This window comes from Ischnura elegans, chromosome X, assembly GCF_921293095.1.
Source record: "Ischnura elegans chromosome X, ioIscEleg1.1, whole genome shotgun sequence".
NCBI lineage: Eukaryota > Metazoa > Arthropoda > Insecta > Odonata > Coenagrionidae > Ischnura > Ischnura elegans.
Genome location: NC_060259.1, coordinates 26081708 through 26099932, shown reverse-complemented (window position 1 = coordinate 26099932; position 18225 = coordinate 26081708). Strand labels below are relative to the sequence as shown.

At 36.6% G+C, this 18225-nt stretch overlaps 1 long non-coding RNA gene across 1 annotated transcript; it reads right to left on the bottom strand.

Annotated features, from left to right (window-relative positions):
- Positions 1–13193: 13193 nt before the first annotated feature.
- On the bottom strand, positions 13194–15908 carry LOC124171840. The gene is made up of 3 exons (XR_006867981.1): positions 15649–15908; positions 15111–15212; positions 13194–13636 (listed from the first exon to the last, which is right to left on the bottom strand). It is a non-coding gene; the product is annotated as an uncharacterized LOC124171840 (long non-coding RNA).
- Positions 15909–18225: the final 2317 nt, after the last annotated feature.

The window sequence follows — 18225 nt, the reverse complement described above, 5'->3', positions numbered from 1 at the left end:
TAATTACATCAGAGGTTACAAAAAAAACGAGGTTAGCCTATCAGGTGAGGTGAAAATTTGTCAATTTCAAGTGATTCGCAAAGCGACAATGAGTCCGATGGGGTGACATCGGACGACGACTCTTTTATAATTCGCGTTTTTTGCGATAAATGAAAGCGATTTTATTGCAATTCGTACATTGTTTTCCTCAATGTTCCTAATATCAGTCATTTTATTTCATCTAATGTGAATAATCTAATCTAATGTTCCTGGCCTCCAATGCTTCCTCCGTTAAAACTTCAATTGTAAGAAAGAATTCTTTGGCAATTACTATTACATATATCAGCACTTTATGTACCATGAACAGCATGTAATACCAATAAAATACTTCTATAATGGGTTTTAGCAACAATATATGCATCTTTAACCTTAAAATTACACTTTTTAGGCTCTCCATGAACACCAATGTATCGCCAATCACTAACACATCTATATCAAGATTGTCTAAAAATTGTTTAAATAATAAGAGGTCAAAAATGCTAAAATGAAGAGATATCGTAAAAATAATGCCAAAATCAGATTCAGGCGATCAAAATCTGAAAGGGACATCTGTTTTTGTCGCTATTTTAGGTAAAATTACGGCGTTATTGATTTTGGGCAGCTTTTTTCGATTTGGGACCACTGTACCGCGTGACGTCACGGATGGGAAGCGTATTGTTTTAGTGCATGGCTACGAATGGGGATTCACTGTTATACTGCGGTATTTTGACCATTTTCTTCGCGATTTTTCAATTAAAGTACTAATATTTATTGCGTTATGTACGAGAAGTATTCTCTCGACCATGGTTGGATTGGTGAACTTACAATTAATGAACAGTGGCATTTTTCGGCATTGGCAGCGACGGAAACATATTGTGGCAGTGAAATGAAGAGAAAGCCCTTTGTACACTTCCGCAGATTTTTTCTTATCTCGTTAGCGATCTAGCATCATTCGGAACATCGTTATAAAAGTATAAAATCTTACAAAAAAATTGGAAACGGGGGGAATTTTAGAGAGGACATTGGTCATGGTGTAAATAATTTTCCGGTCGTCCAAGAAGTAATGCGGCAACGCCTTCGCATATAGTATTTTTTTTAACGGTCACTTATGCGATCCAAATTGAACTGCGCGCTAGTGCTATTAAAAAAGGGATGTCAACAAATCAGCATTCAGATGATTTAGGTAAGTAATTTAGTTCTTTCATAAATGCATATTTTTTATTTAGCAGAAGGCTCTCGTGTTACTTATATTTGGCGATGGTGGATAAAGGTCTATTGTCGGCCTTGCAAGTGACACCTATACGACCGTACGTTACGGAAAATTCCGAAAATACATTATACCTATTAATGCAATAATAATTTATAAAGTAATACAGGATTGGATCAAAATAATTTTTGAAATAAATTTGCTTCATAGCAATCAATTTTATTTAATTTATTAACTTACCTATTGAATTTTTCATGTAATAATGTATGTATTTACAGAGTTTTCAATTAATTTTTTGTAAACAATTTGTTACATGGCGTAAAAAAGAGGATGCAAATTCATGTATCATCTAAGTAGTGAGTCTCATTTTATTAATAAAAATCCAGAAGCGATTACTTTGCCAAATGTGCAATGTAACGGATAATGTTCTATTTTGCACAGCAGTAGGAATGATATCAATATATATTTCGAAGCCCTTGGAGATGAAGCACCCAAGAACATAAAAGGTTTTTAAATACTGCTGCATCTTCGACCAAAATGCAGAAATATTTTGTTATAACAAATTATGGAGACGAAGAAAAGAAACTAGCATTAGCAGAAGGATGTCTTTCTATGCTATTTTTCTTAATCATTCCATCAGATTTAAGGCCTGTATATCACAAGTTATCAAAGCGGTTTTGCAGTGCACATGATACATATCGCCGTTCAAACAGCTGCTGATTTGTTGCCCGCAGTGCCCGCATTGTTATACAAATATATTTTTATTTCCACATTACACTGTGCGTGTTCAAATGCTGAAAGAATTTAGTGAAACTGCGGAAGTCGAATAGAAGAAAATACTTGGTTACTGTAAAACGCGCTAGTTAAATTATATTGAATATTTTCATTGGATTGGATTAAAACATGAACATAATTGGAATGATGTTTGAAAATCATTCGATCATTGTACACAAAATTTCCCATATAGGGAATAATTCCGAAAATGATCTTTTTACTGAGCTATCATTATTGAAAAAATATATTGGTCAGAAAAGGGTAAAATCTTGGGCTTCAGCACAAATATTGATGGAGTACAAATGGGAATAAATATTTCATCATTTTGAAACAAAGCATATTCCATACAATAATGCACTAAAATTAAGGAATATTCGTTGCCCTTACCACAAGCTAATGCTGCGACTGATCGCGTTTTTTCCTCTGTAAATGAAGTGTGTGCATCAGAAAAAACACTATCAAGTGTTGAGACTTTGAAAGTAAAAATTTCTTGACCCTTTCCGCAAAAGAAATTAAGAAAAAAATTACTCAAATATAAGAAATATGTCAAAGAAAAAAATAGTACTTAACTTAACTTTTAATGCATCATATTTGTAAATTGTAATTCTGTTGTCATTAAAAAATATTAAAATACTATTTTTTCGTTGTAATTTTTTCTTATAATGAATTAATATTTAAAAAATAAATTAAAATGAAGACCACATTTTTAATCACTCTCCCTCGATCAATGGTGTTTGAATTGTCTATGAATGTTAAAAATTGTTCACCTTAGGTAAATATCTCGTAAAGTTTAATGCTCTCGGATTACGTGTTAATATACAACGGCGTACCCAGGGTCATAAATTGGGGGGGGGGGCAAGCCATGGTCTAGAGGGTTACTGAAGCACACCCCCGCGCCTACGCCAGGTACTACTCGGAACGGCTTCGCCGTACCTCGATGTGGAGCGGCTTCGCCGCCTTGGGAGTGAGGAGCCCCCCCGCTGCTGCTCCGCTTAGTCCTCATAAATGGTCTTCTCCATCGAGGGGTGCGCCCAGGGGGATGCGTGGGTTTTAATGTGTTATACATGCGGTCACCAATCGTACAAAGTGATGAGGGTAGTGCAAGTGTAATAGTGGCGACAAATACCCATAAAAGAAGACTTAATGGCATTTTTAAATTTTTGCGGGGGTTCCAACGGAATACGGGGGTTTTATACTTGTGTTTAACCATTGGTCACCAATCGTTCTCATAAATGCCGTGCCGATAAGTCCGAGGGGTCCGGAACAGTGGCGGAATTCTGACGATTCTTTTACCTGAAGAGGCGATTTATCAGAAAATTCTTTTTTGGGAGGTTTCACGGGGTTATCGGCGGTTTTAATAAGTGGTAGGGGCGGTGAACACCGTCTGAATTGTGACGAAAACTACTCGGAAAGGCGACTTTATTTTTTTTCCGGCGAGGTTCCAGGAGTAGATCGGGTTTTTTTCCCGTATGATTTACGGTGGCCCGCCCTCACCAAATATTCCGGATCTATAGCTCAGAGGGGACGGGTAGTGCGGCGTAATGTTTGCGAGAAGTTTTATGCGAATTAATGGCACATTTGTGGGGGGTTTCTGGGAGATACCGGGGGTTTATATGTGTGTACTCCTGGCGGTCACCAGTCGTTCACATAAATAGTTCACATAAATAGGAATAGTGAAGAAAAGTACCCAAAAAGTAGACTTACATGCAAAATTTTATTATCCGGGGGGGTGTATGTTGGGTTACCGGGGGTTTATAGGTTTGTACTGCCAAGGGTCATCAATCGTCCACCTCAATTCCGTAGCGATGAGTGGTAAGGGTTGGAAAAGCGGTGGAATGGTGACGTAAAGTACCCGAAAAGGCTACTTATATCCAATTTTTAATTTTTTTAGGTGGCTTCAGGGGGTTTACAGATGACAATACTATATGGACTCTCATATCTAAGAGAAGTTACCACTATGACATCCATATTTCGAGAGTAACACAATAAAAAGTAAACCTCTCCCCGGAAAAAATGAGTAGTGTCCGCCAATTTTTTTTCGGTAGGTATTTTGAAATATTTTATAAATTTTTATGTTTTTCAAAACCTTATACATAGATGTATATAATTGATGAGTTTAAAAGACATCATCATTCAGGAAAAGTTGACGAAATTTTGTGTTAATATTTTTGAAATAATAACTTTTCGGTGATTTTCGGAAAATTTAAATTTTTTCTGAGTAACCAAAGACGACTAAAGAAAACAATTACCTACTCTTCTTAGAACATGTTATGATAATATATAATAACCATTTTTGTTATACTGCTCACGAAATTACGTTGCTGGCAGCATTAAGTATGACAATAAAATGAAAAAGTTTCCGTTACATAAATTTTTAGGCGGTATTTCTGCAAATATTGACATCAAAACCCACTGTAAAAATAACAATTTCATATGGTCGCATTTATTTACTATCACTAATATCAGACGTTTGCCCTATGACATTAATATTTCGAGAGCAATGCAATAAAAAGCAAACCAGTCCCCGAAAAAAAATAGTAGTGCCCGCCATTTTTATTTTTTCGCGGTTATATCGATTGAATAATTTATTAAATGTTTATGTTTTCTGAAATATAATGCATAGTTGTATGTAACTACAAAGTTTTAAAGAAATTGGTCAAGTAAAAATTGACGAAATCCTGTGTTAATGTTTTGGAAATCGTAATTTTCGGTGATTTTCGGAATATTTTAATTTTTTTCAGAGTAACCAACGCTGACGAAAGAAAATTGTTAACTATTTTCTGTAGGCAACAATATGGGCACAAATAATAATCATTTTCAGTATTCTACACATTTAATTACGACGAATGGAGCGGACTCCTTTACCATCTTGGTTGGACACAGCGTTCCGCCCGAACGGCGGGGCTACTTGCTTATATGGTCTAAGTTCGCAAATGTAACATTTAAATTTGTTCACGTTTTTCCTCGCGTTTTGACAATTTCGTACCTGTTGACTGTTCACTGAACGGCTGCCTTATCGTCCCTCCCGAAAACGGCTGGCTATTTATAACGACACCTCTGCGCTCATCCACTTCCCGCTTACTACCTCGCCGAACGATAGCAAAAAAAGGATTTGAAAAGGGGGATGAATAGTCGTGCGTATACGTCACGGTTATGGTCAAGTGGAGCAACTTACGGGTATACATTCTTACACGTTATTCTTGCCGTGGAGATGCAAGTCTCAAATCTCGTATAATATATTTGTTTCTGGGACGTCATTTTACCCTAAAAGCAACATTTTTGGATGACAGATATTATGGTCGTGTGTTATTAAGGAAGTAAATGATATTCCTAAATGATATAATTAGAATTTGTTTACGTTTTTCCTCGTGTTCTTACTATTTCATGGTTGTTGACTGTTTACTGAACGGTTGCCTTACACTCCCTCACCCAAAAGGCGGTATATTTGTAACACTGCCCCTTCGCTCCTCCTATTTTGGCTGACTACCACGCCATACAATAGCTAATACAGAATTGAGAAGTGGGGAAGTAGTCGCCGCGGAATTGATAAAGTAAAAGTAAAATAGGACAACTTACAGATATACCTTCATACATTTTATTCCCGCTGTGAGAATACAAGTCTCAAATAACTGAACATATTTCCTGAATAACAACTGAGACATATTTCATGCGCCACGCACACAACCCAGTAAATACAAAACAAAAGAAGAAAATTTAAAAAACAGAGAAAAAGCTCTTGTCACTTGTTCAGAAGATATACGTTGTTTCCCCCATACCTTTAAAATAGCAATTCTTAGGCAACCTTTGCAGCAGCTGCTAAACATCTTTAATACCAAGAAGCCAATTCCTTAATCCTCGCGCAAACCCCTTTTCACTTACAATTCCTACCAAGTCTTTTGGCAGGGATGAATAGCTTTTTTGGCACTGCGCATAAAAAGCTGTCTAAAAAGCTCAATTTTTTTGTCTAGGTATGTTGTTAGTACCTTAAAAACAAATAGATGTCTGAGAGGTAGAATATTCATTCCTGTAAACAATGGAAAGGAATTTGCTGTACTTGGAGCACGTGCCATTGCTCGTATAATCTTTATTGAGCAACAAAAGAGGTCGCAAATTTGTTTAATATGCTCCCCCCCCCAAACACACAATACCATACTCCAATTTTGAATTTACTAAAGCATTATATATATCATTCTAAGTACAGAAGTTGGACAGATCAATTGAAACAGGGAGAATGTTCCTATAAGATGAATTCACTCCAATTTTAGTTTATTAACTTATTCTTTCCAGCTGAATTGTTGCATTGCACTGTTTTAGCCGGGACACGAAAACAACATGCTTTTGACCACCCTGGAAGCATCATTAAAGACGGCATGATGGGGCAGATAATACGAGATCCAACGCAGAGACGTGGTCATATGTCCCAGCGATTCTTAATCTTTCATGAAGTTACGATACTCCATTTTAAACGGGAGTTCCTTTCCATATTCATCCAATGCATAATAGCATATCCATGAGAATCTCCCAGAATAAAAGGATATGCCTTAAACTGCAACATAGATTCACATCTACCGTCGGATATACGACGATGTGTATTTAATAACCCCACTTCGCATTTTAAGTCTTCCGGTGTCAGTCGAATTTCGACCTTCACTTCTTACACCTACCAAAACCATAGATCTTTTATACAGTAGATGGCGCTTTCCCCTAGCCCCTTACGGCCGGAGCGCGTACCAACATACCGCCCCCCCTTTCGCTCTCGGAGTCACGTGGTTCGGGTGAAATTAATGGCGGCGTTTGAATTCTCTGTTGTGAATATCGTTCCCGCTCCGGCAAAAGACATGTTACATTTACTAACAGCACAAGGGAAGTACGTGTCTATTTTGCTATTTATTTTTATTTACGTTTTGCTGAATATATATGAACCAGATAGCAAAATAGAGTTCATATCAATTCACTTTTAAGGAGAACTAGTTTCCCCAATTATGCGCAACTGAGGCAGCCTATAGGAATACATGTTTGTTTTCGTTTGTGTCCTTTACAGAGGATCACCTGCGTCCAAAGGCTCCGTTTTTATACGGAAATAAATTTGACAAAAGTTAGCAATAACACAGAGGTAGATTACATGGTTTGAAAAAAAAATGTATACACAACCATAGACTATGAATTTCAACCACCAATCCAGTACATTTCTCTCACACAAATGATAGGTACTATCTTTTATCAATAATATGCCATTAATAGAATGTCATTGATAACTAACCATGGGCTTCATGAATGGATAAAAGGCAATTCTAAGGAAAGGCACTTCCAATGCTGCATGACTTTCAAAGCCAGAGAAGAACATTAGGAGTTGTAACCAGCTGATTATTCCTCCTATCTGGTAATTATCTCTCGTTGCTCTATGCCAATTGATGAAAATATAACTTAAGATTCCTCAGAATGTTAATTAACAAAAGTACCCGCAATACTCAAAGTGCCAGCATTTCTTTTATGAAATTTTATACGTGAACATCTCTCGTACGTAATTCAGAGCGCATAAAATGATTAAATATGCTTCAACATGTACTAGTAAGAAATTCTTGTTTACTAAAGAAACCTTTAACTATATATGTCCACTGGAGGTGTAATGAAAACATCGCAGATAATGAAGTTCATTCGAAGATGTATTGCCGACAATGGAAAACAAGGTTTGAATACAACATTGAAGCTCAAATTTCACTCCATCAAAGAAGACTATACATTTTACATTCTTAATGACCATAAGTATGTAAAAATTTAGATTTTCATTAAATACGTTGATTCAGAACATTAAATTGAAAGTTTTCTTAATCTTCTAAAGAAACAGTACACAGTAAAGGTACAGCAATACACACCGTGCAATTTCCAAAAAAAAAAACATGTACTTCTCAGTTTTTTGCTATTAGTTCTGGGAACTGTACAACTGCATTTACAATAGGCCGTCCAAATATCTTTCCTCCTTTTCAATAGAAATGATATATCCTGCCAGTGGAATTAAATACTTTTTATATCATTCATGAAAAATGTGTCCATATATTTGGTAAAACATAGGGGAACCCGGTGCGGAACGGGGTGGCGGAGCGGAACGGGGTAAGCGATTTTAAAGTGCGAAATAAAGCAGGAGTGAATATAACTAGTCCAAATTGTTGTTGTTAAACATATAAGCAACACCAATATGGGCTAGAAATAGTTATTGCTGCTTGAGCAGCACCTTTTTTCGCGTTTAAAAAATCGCTTACCCGGCCGTTCCGACCCGCCACCTCGTTCCGCCCCGTGTTCCCCTATATATCAATTACATAGAATTCCGACGCGTTTTGCCCGGTCGTGTAAAATAACAGTCGCGCCATAATAGGGTGGTTTCCTTCATCAAAGAAAACGAAAGGCATTGATTGCGATTCGTTACCCACCATTACTGTATTCATAATATACAAATTATTTTGTTATAGAAATACCGGGTTAGACGAATGGCAATGGTCCATTTTTATCCTCATTTGAAAAGGTCCAGATTGGCGCCCATGCGATGCCACGTGACGTCACAGGGACCTAGTTTCTATACGAGAAGATAGGAGTTATACGTCGTCTGAGGTTACCATTGCATGCATGAGGCGCAGAGCTCAGGGAAACATGTCTTAACAATCACTTATCAAAACTGGCTAAGGTCGGAAAGTTTTCCTCGTTTGATAAGTTATTAATAATCCTTAATTAAGCCAAGCGCTACCGGCCAGCAGGGTACTAGGCTAGCCGCTAGCAGCCTGCGTCGTATCAGCGCTAAGCCTCGCCTCAAGGTCACCTCGCAGGGCGGGAGGGGGAACCAGAAATACGTCACGCGGAGAGACTTCCCGACATTCATACTTAAGCGTCGCGTTTTCGCGCGCTTGAAAATTTTCACTTTTCATTTAATCGCGAAAAATAGATATCGTCATTTAAAAATCTAAAAGCGTGAAATACGTACTCCAGGAGTAATAATCTTTCGATTTAGGCAATAAAAAAATAATAGGAAACCACCCTATTCTTTAACCAAACTACTTTCAGTTTATAAATTACTTAGGTCTACGCGGAAGATGCTATATTTTGACTTATCACACTTTCTGATGTGACTGAGGTACCTACTAAGTAAATTATTATAATATAAATATCAATTTGATCTTACAATACCTTCAAATGAACTTCAAAACAGAATATCATCGATAGGCAAGAGTCAGGAGCAGCCTTGAACCATTTATTCCGTATAGCTTGTGCTTAAGGCACGGGAATGAATATCTTCTCCAGGCCTCTGTTTCGACGTCGAGATGAAATTTGGAACAAAAAATCATTTATAATTCTATTTTGAATTCATGTTTTCGGTACTAGACGACATTTTTAGGAAGCAAACTCCACCGATTCCCGGAAACTCTCGCCGCGCTAAAGAGGGCGACGGAATACAGCGATACTCCACTGGTGACTACTGCCTTGTGACGTCACATCTCAATCAAGATGGAGGCACTGTGTTTCAGCGCAACATGAAATTTTCCGACTTTCAAAACGTTTTAAAGTGCATACCCCAGATGCAGGAAATAAAAGTGACTATACTAATGTTTCTTTTTTAGGCTAAAATTTCGAATTCAGCAATAAAAAAAATTAGTGCACTTCCCTTCATAATAATCTTTTAATTCTCCCCAGGTGGATGGGCAAAAGAAAATAATACTTCTCGTTAAACGCCTTTGCTAGTATGGAATCTATCTTATGCACGCCCGTCCGATTGCAATTGATCCGACTGTGTTCAATGATTGATTGATTTTCAACCATAAAACTGCGATAGGCCTCTTGTACGATAAAACAACAGGCAGAAAAATTAGGATGCACCTTGACCTGACCCTGGTATTCGCTCAATCCTCTTGCTGTATAACACGTGACGAAAGGGTAGCCTTTGACCGGTCCCGTTTGAATCGCAGAATGGTAGGACCGATTCGAAATTCTGTCTCGTGCTTGTTTCAATTTCAGGCATTATTGCATTGAACGATCACAATAAATAAAAAACGTAATAAAATCTAATGATTTGTTAATATTCCCGGGTTTCGGCACCAAAAAATATTGCGTCACGGGGCCGCTTTGTCCCTCCCGAACATGGACCTTATCTTGAGACACTACGGCCAGATGAAGATAATCGTCGAGGGACAAGTAGATGGCGAGAACGAAAAAGGAAGACCTTTAAAGAAATATATGGAAAAGGTAAAGGAGGATGTGATATATAAGAAATATGCGGGTCAAAAAAGATGAGATGGCAGGAGAATTGAGTTGAATTTTTCATTGACCATTAACAATGTCTGGCCGTCGAAGGTCAACTGGGATATATGAAAAGAGGGATATGTGGACCTCTGTAGTGGCGTAGCCACTGAGGGGGGGGTGTTATCGGGTCTCAACCCCCTCCTCGAGTCTTTCAAAAAGGCACGTCAAATACGATGGCCCCAATAAATGACTTTTAATATATAATTTACAAAATTACTGCCTTTAAACAGTTGGGCATGATGTTTTCCAGATATTTCAGGGCTAATCACAGTAAAATTTTACTCACGGATGACCCCTGGAGGTCAACAAGTTGACAATCCCAGCACGTAGACTGTACCATTGACTTTAGCACCCTTGAAAACATTACGTTTGACACCTTGGTTTGACCAAGCTCCTTTTTGGCCGTAACTGTCACATCAGTGATGACCATCCCTGTGACCTCATTATGAACAACGCTGGTTTGCTAATAAAGATAGTTCCGTTAATTTTCATTTTAATATCCAATCAGAGAATAAAGGAGAGGAATTAAAAAAGAACTTTATTGCTTGGAAAGGTCACAGGGCTAGCCTAAGGGTACGCAGAGCTAAGTGCATCACTCTATATCAACGGTGCTCCTATTAAGTCGAGAAAAAACGGAATTCAGTTGATTCCGCGAAAGCGCTGTCTATTTTCAATTGTTTTAACACTCCTTGGCTTGTTCAAACAATGTTCTAGCGAGATGCTCAAAAAAGCACTACATTTGACAATTTTGGTAACCAAAATCCTGATATTTGCCGCCTTAGTATAAAAACATGTCCAGATTCTTACTAAAATTTACATTGTTCAGCTGTGTATGTGTGTGACTCAAACAAACACTCCCGAAAAATATAATTATATACTTCTCACCAGTGAATACGACTCAAATAACCTTACTATGTTGATATTTTTTTATGTCGAAACCACAGATATGTATGCATTAACCATAATAGTGTAGTTTCCTTCATTAAAGAAAATGAAAGGCATCGAATGTGATTCGTTACCCACCATAGTCATAATAAACAAATTATTTGGCTTTAGAAATCCCTGTTTAGATGAATGTTATTGGTCAAATTTTACCTTATTTGAAAAAGGCCAGATTGGCGCCCATGCGATGCCACTTCACGTTACGTCAAATATGCTACGAGTGGTGCATGCATGCATTTCTGTACTAATGGGCTTGGGGGTATTGCATACCCGCCAGGGTTAGCGGGAGGTGCGGAAGCCTTCCGCCGGAAATTTTTTAAGATATATGGTTCAAAATGGTGATTTTTACGGCCTTCTGAGGGATATTTACTTAATCCTCAAACTATTCTATAAGCAATAGTAATCCAATTAAGGAAAATAGATTTAACTTAAAAATTTCTCCGAGCTCTGGGTTTATCCCCCAAACCCCCCCCCCCCTCGCTGTGCCACTGCATGCATGCATGAGGCACAGAGCTCAGGGAAACATCTTTTCACAATCACCTACTAAAAATGCCTATGGTCGGGAATTTCCCTCCGTTTGATAGGGTATTAATAATCCTTATTTAACCCAAGCGCTACCTGCAAGCAGGGTACTCTGCTACTAGCCTGCATCGTAGTGGCGGTCATAGCCTTGCACCAAGGTGAACTCGCTCAGCTTCAGCCGAAACCAGAATGTCGTCACACGGGCTTTTCCCAGCATTCATTCTTAGCCTTCGCATTTTCTTGCCCTTGAACATTTTTACTTTTCATTTAAACGCAAGAAATAGATATGGTCATTTCAAAATATAAAAGGGTGAAATAAGTCCTCCAGGAGTTAGTCTTTCGATTTAGGCAGTAAAAATATTGGAAACCACCATATTGTAGACATTGCTTCCTTCCAATAACAATTGAGAAATAGCTCTAAGAAACAGAAAGATATCAGAGAACCACCGACTGGATAAATAAAAATACCATTGGAAGTAAATAATTATGTAAAGATATACAAGAAGAGAGAAATGGAAAAAGCGCAGTACTTCAAATATTTAATTATTGTAAATAATTCTGCATGCAATTACAAAAATATAGGAGAGACAAAGGTAATGAAATCGTTATAACTATAATATAGCACACAGGGATACTAAAATCATTTTAAAAAATCCACAATCAGTAAAAAATAATAAAAAACGTATTAAAGAAACATGCATTTAATAGGCATAAGTGGAATTATAATACCTCACAAATCACTATCATTTCACACCAAGGCATAGGGGAGCAATAAAAATAAATATCACTAAAATATTCATCAGAATAAGATTTCTTTGATAGTGAAAAATAAATACAGCAGGTACATTTCAAAACAGTTTATTTCTTAAAAAAAAGACTGCAACACCCATTTCAATAATGATTGTAATAAAAAAGAATTTGAAAAAAAAACAGATTTAATGCTAAAAATTGGTGCATACAAAGAAACTGCAAAATATAATCCTCCATAGTACATGAAATACCATCAGTAATACAATAGTTGACAATCAATGAAATAAAATGATATACAAGGAAAACTATGTAAACAGAACGAAATTACTCGAGCAAAATATTGGATAAAATTCTATCACCGTATATCTTCAAAGAATCATTACCGCATTTGAAATTACACTTGGATACCACACTGCTTTAGCTAGAGGAATGCTACAATTCAGTTTCGAAGATTCATTCATTATTCATCCATATTCGCATTCATTTGCATCATCAATTGAATTGCTTAGACTTTCCTCTGTTACTCCCCCTCCCCACGTAGAGGGAGCAGTTTGGATTTGAGGGGGAGGGAGGGTGGGGAAGGATTGATAGTGAAAGGATGGGACATGGAAGGATGTGTTAGTGCTAGTGTTACTACTATTAGTACTACTACTACAGCAAGCAAAATATCACTCACTCATTCACTCATCAAGCGACATTCATTCACACACCTACGATAGAGCCCATGATTAAGTTGCCATGGCAGCAGCCCCCAGTTTGAAAACACTACGAACCTAAATATATTGCTCCTAGCTAAGATACGCACGGCGACGACCTAGTACTTGTCGATATAAACTATTTTCCTAGTCGGTACGCTACGCATGTCGACAACCTAAGAATCTAGTTTCCTAACGGATTAATACCTACTCTCCTGCCTAAATCTCCCGCAATGCTGTAAAAAAGAAATATATTACAATAAACAAATAACAATAAATCACACAGTAATACAAACACACACAGAAATAGTTCACAGTTCACTGATGAGAAGAAAAGAACTCCAGGCCTTCTGCTTCTTCATATTCTTCAATCTTCGACTCTTGAGAATCTACAGTTCGACGCATTTCTTCTCCATGACAACGCAGCATTCAGCAGAATATCCAGCTGCAACAAAAGAAACGATTTGTACTAACGAAAAAACTAACCACCACATCAGGGTTTAATCCCACGGCACTAAAAATTAAATCTGGAATTATAATAACTACAGGCTTAGCCAGCACTGGTTGAGGCACATCAAATAAACCTTAAAATTATGCATGCAAAATGGTGTATTCGAGTATTACCGGAATAAATTTGTTTGTCATTTAAATAAGTGCCATTTACTATGCATAGGTGTAGACCTGTTTTTACATGAATGTCACGTAAAAACATTCAGTCCCACGAATGATTCAGAAAATTTAAACATTTACAAATATGAAAACAAACATGAAAATAAGGAGCTGGAGATATAAATTTAATTTTGAAATCAATGGAGAAATTAAAATAATATCGTCTCAATTGGGTCTCAATGAAGGATTCCAATTAATAATGTGAACCTATTAAGAAACAAAAATGATACCTCCAATGATAAAGCTACCTTCATGATCCATTTAAAAATTACAATCATATCAAAGAATATGACTAAGGGGGGGGGGACCACTCTCATAAGTTGTAAACGATCTTTTCAGTGCTAGGTAATTGCATAAAGAATAATAGCTTAATATCACTGGCTCATAAATATTCTTATTCAATTGAAAAACTAAGAATATATACAGGCTTGGTTAGCACTTAATGAGGCACTTACAGTGAATCCATTTCCCAAGGCATGCAAAATGATGTATTTGAATGTGACCGGAATAAATTGGTTCGTTATTTAAGTGGATAGCAATTCCGAGTGATATTTAGTTCTATCAAAATATACTGCTCTATAATTTATCCAATTGATTCCATTAAGAAATTCAATGTATTAATTAAGTGTTCAAATTTAGTGCAATGCATTCTAGTATATTTGTGTAGTGCTGTGCTAAAGCATTGCACATAAGATTGAACATCCATTATGCATTCGTGTAGACCTGTTTTCACATTAGTGTTACACAAAAATATTCATTACCACAAATTATTCAGAAAATTAAAATATTTGCAAATAGTACATAAAAATGGCACTGGCAATATTGATTTAATGTTGATGTCAACAGAGAAATAACGTCTTAATAGAGGCCCAAGGAAGGATTGAATTAAATAAAGTGAACCTACTTGGAAACAACTAAGAAAAAGCTACCCTCATGATCCGTTTTTGGAAAAAATAACAGAATATGACTAATGGTGAAACCACTGTGTCTTATGTAGAAGATGGACTTTTCAATGTAAAGAGATTCCAAAAAGAAGAATAGCTCAATAAAATTGGCTCGTAAATATTCATATCCAACTGAAAAAGCATTATGCAAAGAAGCAATTTTACAAAATGGATTTATTTAAACTAACTCAGAATTTCAGTTTAGCAAAAAGTGGTTTTTTCCTTATGTATGAACAGAATTTAATTTTTGTATGTGCAGGGTGGAAACATGGTCATTAATTGAAATAACATAAAATTCATTCCTACCATTTCTCAAGTGCGTCCCACACGTGAAGATCAAGATTACCAATCCAGACTAGTTATGTCCTCCTCTCAAATTTAAAATTGAGTTCCAGCGATGAGCTGCAGCTGTAAATAGAAAAGTGGAAATGATAAGACAAACTCAACTTTACAAACGTGAAAAGATTGTACAAAAAACCTTTAACTTAAATGACTTTGAAAATTCGTTTAAGTAATAATGATAGCTAATAGCAAGAGAATGATATTAGTTGTTTAGATAAATCGTAAAATGGATAACATAAGTTTAGAGAATAATGCGTTTATTAACTGCACAAGCAGTCTATTGAACTATAATTGCCGAACATACGTGACATAAGTCTTCCCATTAACGTTAAAATTTAACTTGAAATGCAAAGTATGACTTCGACTGTTCACTTAAAATCATACAACTTTGACAGAAAAATCCTCCTTTACACACTTTATTTTATCAAATAATTAAGGTTCCTCATTTAAAAGTGAGGTCTCGAAACATTTGATGATGAATAAAAACGGAAAACATTCTTACTGTTACGTGATGGCGCCATCAAAGGAGATTCTTCAAGGGACGGAGAAGCATGCTATACGTCTTCTTCGACCGTTGTCTTTTGATCGTCAAATCCGATGACTTGAGGCTAGGGAGAGGTAGGATTAGTAGCACATGCAAAAATAAATATAACCCTTACACAAAATACCCCCAAAGCCTCGCATTCACTCCACGACAACATACAGAAGGCAGCTTTGCACCTAAAACAGTGACAAAGTCCTATTTCTGTACGCTGCAATGGATTAGCGTGCATACAATACGAAAGGCTAAAAATAAACGCACGCATGAAAACGCCTAGCCTTACGTTACGCAAACATTTTGGCCCGAGAGGCCCAAATCAAAGCTAACACTCGCATCATCTTCTTGTCTTGGTCCTCTTCTGTCTTTTTTTCTTCAAATCCAGCGATGACTTGATTCTGTGGAGAGGTAGGATTAGTATGCACATCCAAAAATATAAATAACACTTCCCTCCCCTACCCTCCCAAAAACACATCCAAAATGCAAGACAAAAGGAAATTGTACCATATCACACACACACCCCTACCTATTTTTGAGCTCATAAACTAAATAAACCATACCAAGGTTTACGAAGCATGCTTTTTTCCTATTCATTTTGATATCATACCTTAAGCGCTATTTTCATAATTTTCTCAACCTTGTTCTTGGCCAATTTTTATATTCACGTTATTTGGTACCATTTATCATATACCTCTCATTTATTTTAACCATGTAACAATTTATTCACCATTTTTTAATGTGAGAGTCAATTTTTGAGTCTATGCATTGTGTTCATTTGATTGACGTCGTCACTGAGATCTCATGTACCTTTATGCCTTGATTCATACCATGTGTTTTGTGTGTGTTAATTTGAATAAATGTGTAAAAGACGAATAAATATAAACCCTAATTATCGCCCGAAAATTTCGCTCCTATGCCTTAAAACTTGTAGCGATGAACAGCCTATCATTTCCCCCGTCCACTGCTGAGTATTTCTCTTTTTCTTTGCAGTCGAATACTTGAATTTCTTCATTTGGTGATTTCACTTTTCGATGCTTCGAAGACACTTTCCCAAATCTTGATTCTGTAAAGAAGAGGAAAGATAATTCAAGTTAGTTTATACCTCCAAAATCACGGATGTCCACAGCAGCGCATAGAATTCAATCTTGATTCAAAACATTTAGAAAATTATTAATACTTAAAAATTAAAATTATACAACTGTAAGCGGAACATCTTGAGTTCGCAGAGACGTGAAACCGGATGGTAATGCTATTCTGATCCCCATGCATAGGCACTCATGAGAGTGCGTGGGAGTGATGCTGCCATCAGCACCTTCCGGGAAGCCGGAGGCCACGTGTGGAAAAGGCAGCGGGCAGTCGGCGGAAAGTACTCATGTGTAAAGGCCGCAGGCCATGTGTGCGACGCACGGTGTGTGATTGATAATAAATACCTTCACGAAATGAGTTGATTTCATAATTCCTCTGGAGTGCCAACCAGATAGAAACCACGCGCTTACACAACTATGATAAATGAGATACATTCTGAAAGCATAGAATGATGAGCAGGAAATGTCAATTAAGTTAAGTATTATCATACATTAATGGATATTAGGTAAATATTTAACCAACAATTTAGGTTATGCCCTTTTGGAGCATTGAAGAGTAAATAACATGAGCAAAGTGGAAATCAAGTGAAAGCAAAGTCATAGAAAAATACAAAGTGGAAAATAACGTCTTGTTCTTATAATATTCCCATTCACTGATCTTCTATTGCTGACAAGCGGAATCAACAATAGCAAAGCCAAAATACAGCTACGTTTTAGAAAAAAATATTATTTTTAAGTGATCGTATTATGATTACCGTACCCGAGGGATTTCATTTGGTTTTTATTGAAAGTTGCTTCAATGCTCGTGTTAATGCGTATTCACCGAAGATTACTTCAGTGGTGGCTTAGTCATCATTTCAATCTAAAAATCACACAACCAATTAGCGACAAAAACAAATGACTTGATTCAATGTATGCTGATCTAATGAAATAACATTTTAAAAATAATCAATCCGTCAATAGCAGAATTTCCCAGCTTTACTGGAGTGTTGAGGGAGATAAATCAAATAAACGCACTAATATGCCCAGGTTGCCTTTAAATTACGCATATTTATTCCTTAACTCACACTAGGTAGGTTATTTAATCAGCGCATGAGGTGTTATACACCATATGTTGTAGTAATAAAATTAAAAATCTACGCATGAAATCCATTGTGACTTTATATAACCGATATGTACATTAGTTTATAGCTTGTCGATAATAATATCGATTTACGTCTGCGACTATCAATTACGATCCAATTTGCGATTACATGACATTAAAATCGATATATTTAACGTAAATCGATATTCCTCCTCCCTTCAAATCAACAGAAAATTTGCATTATACATTTATCGTTCGGAAAAACTGACGATAAAAATAGTTGATGTAAAAAGATGAAGTGTAAATACTGCAATTACCAAAATTCATGTTTAGTTTACAATTTAAGTCAATGTTGGATTTGCACCTTCAATA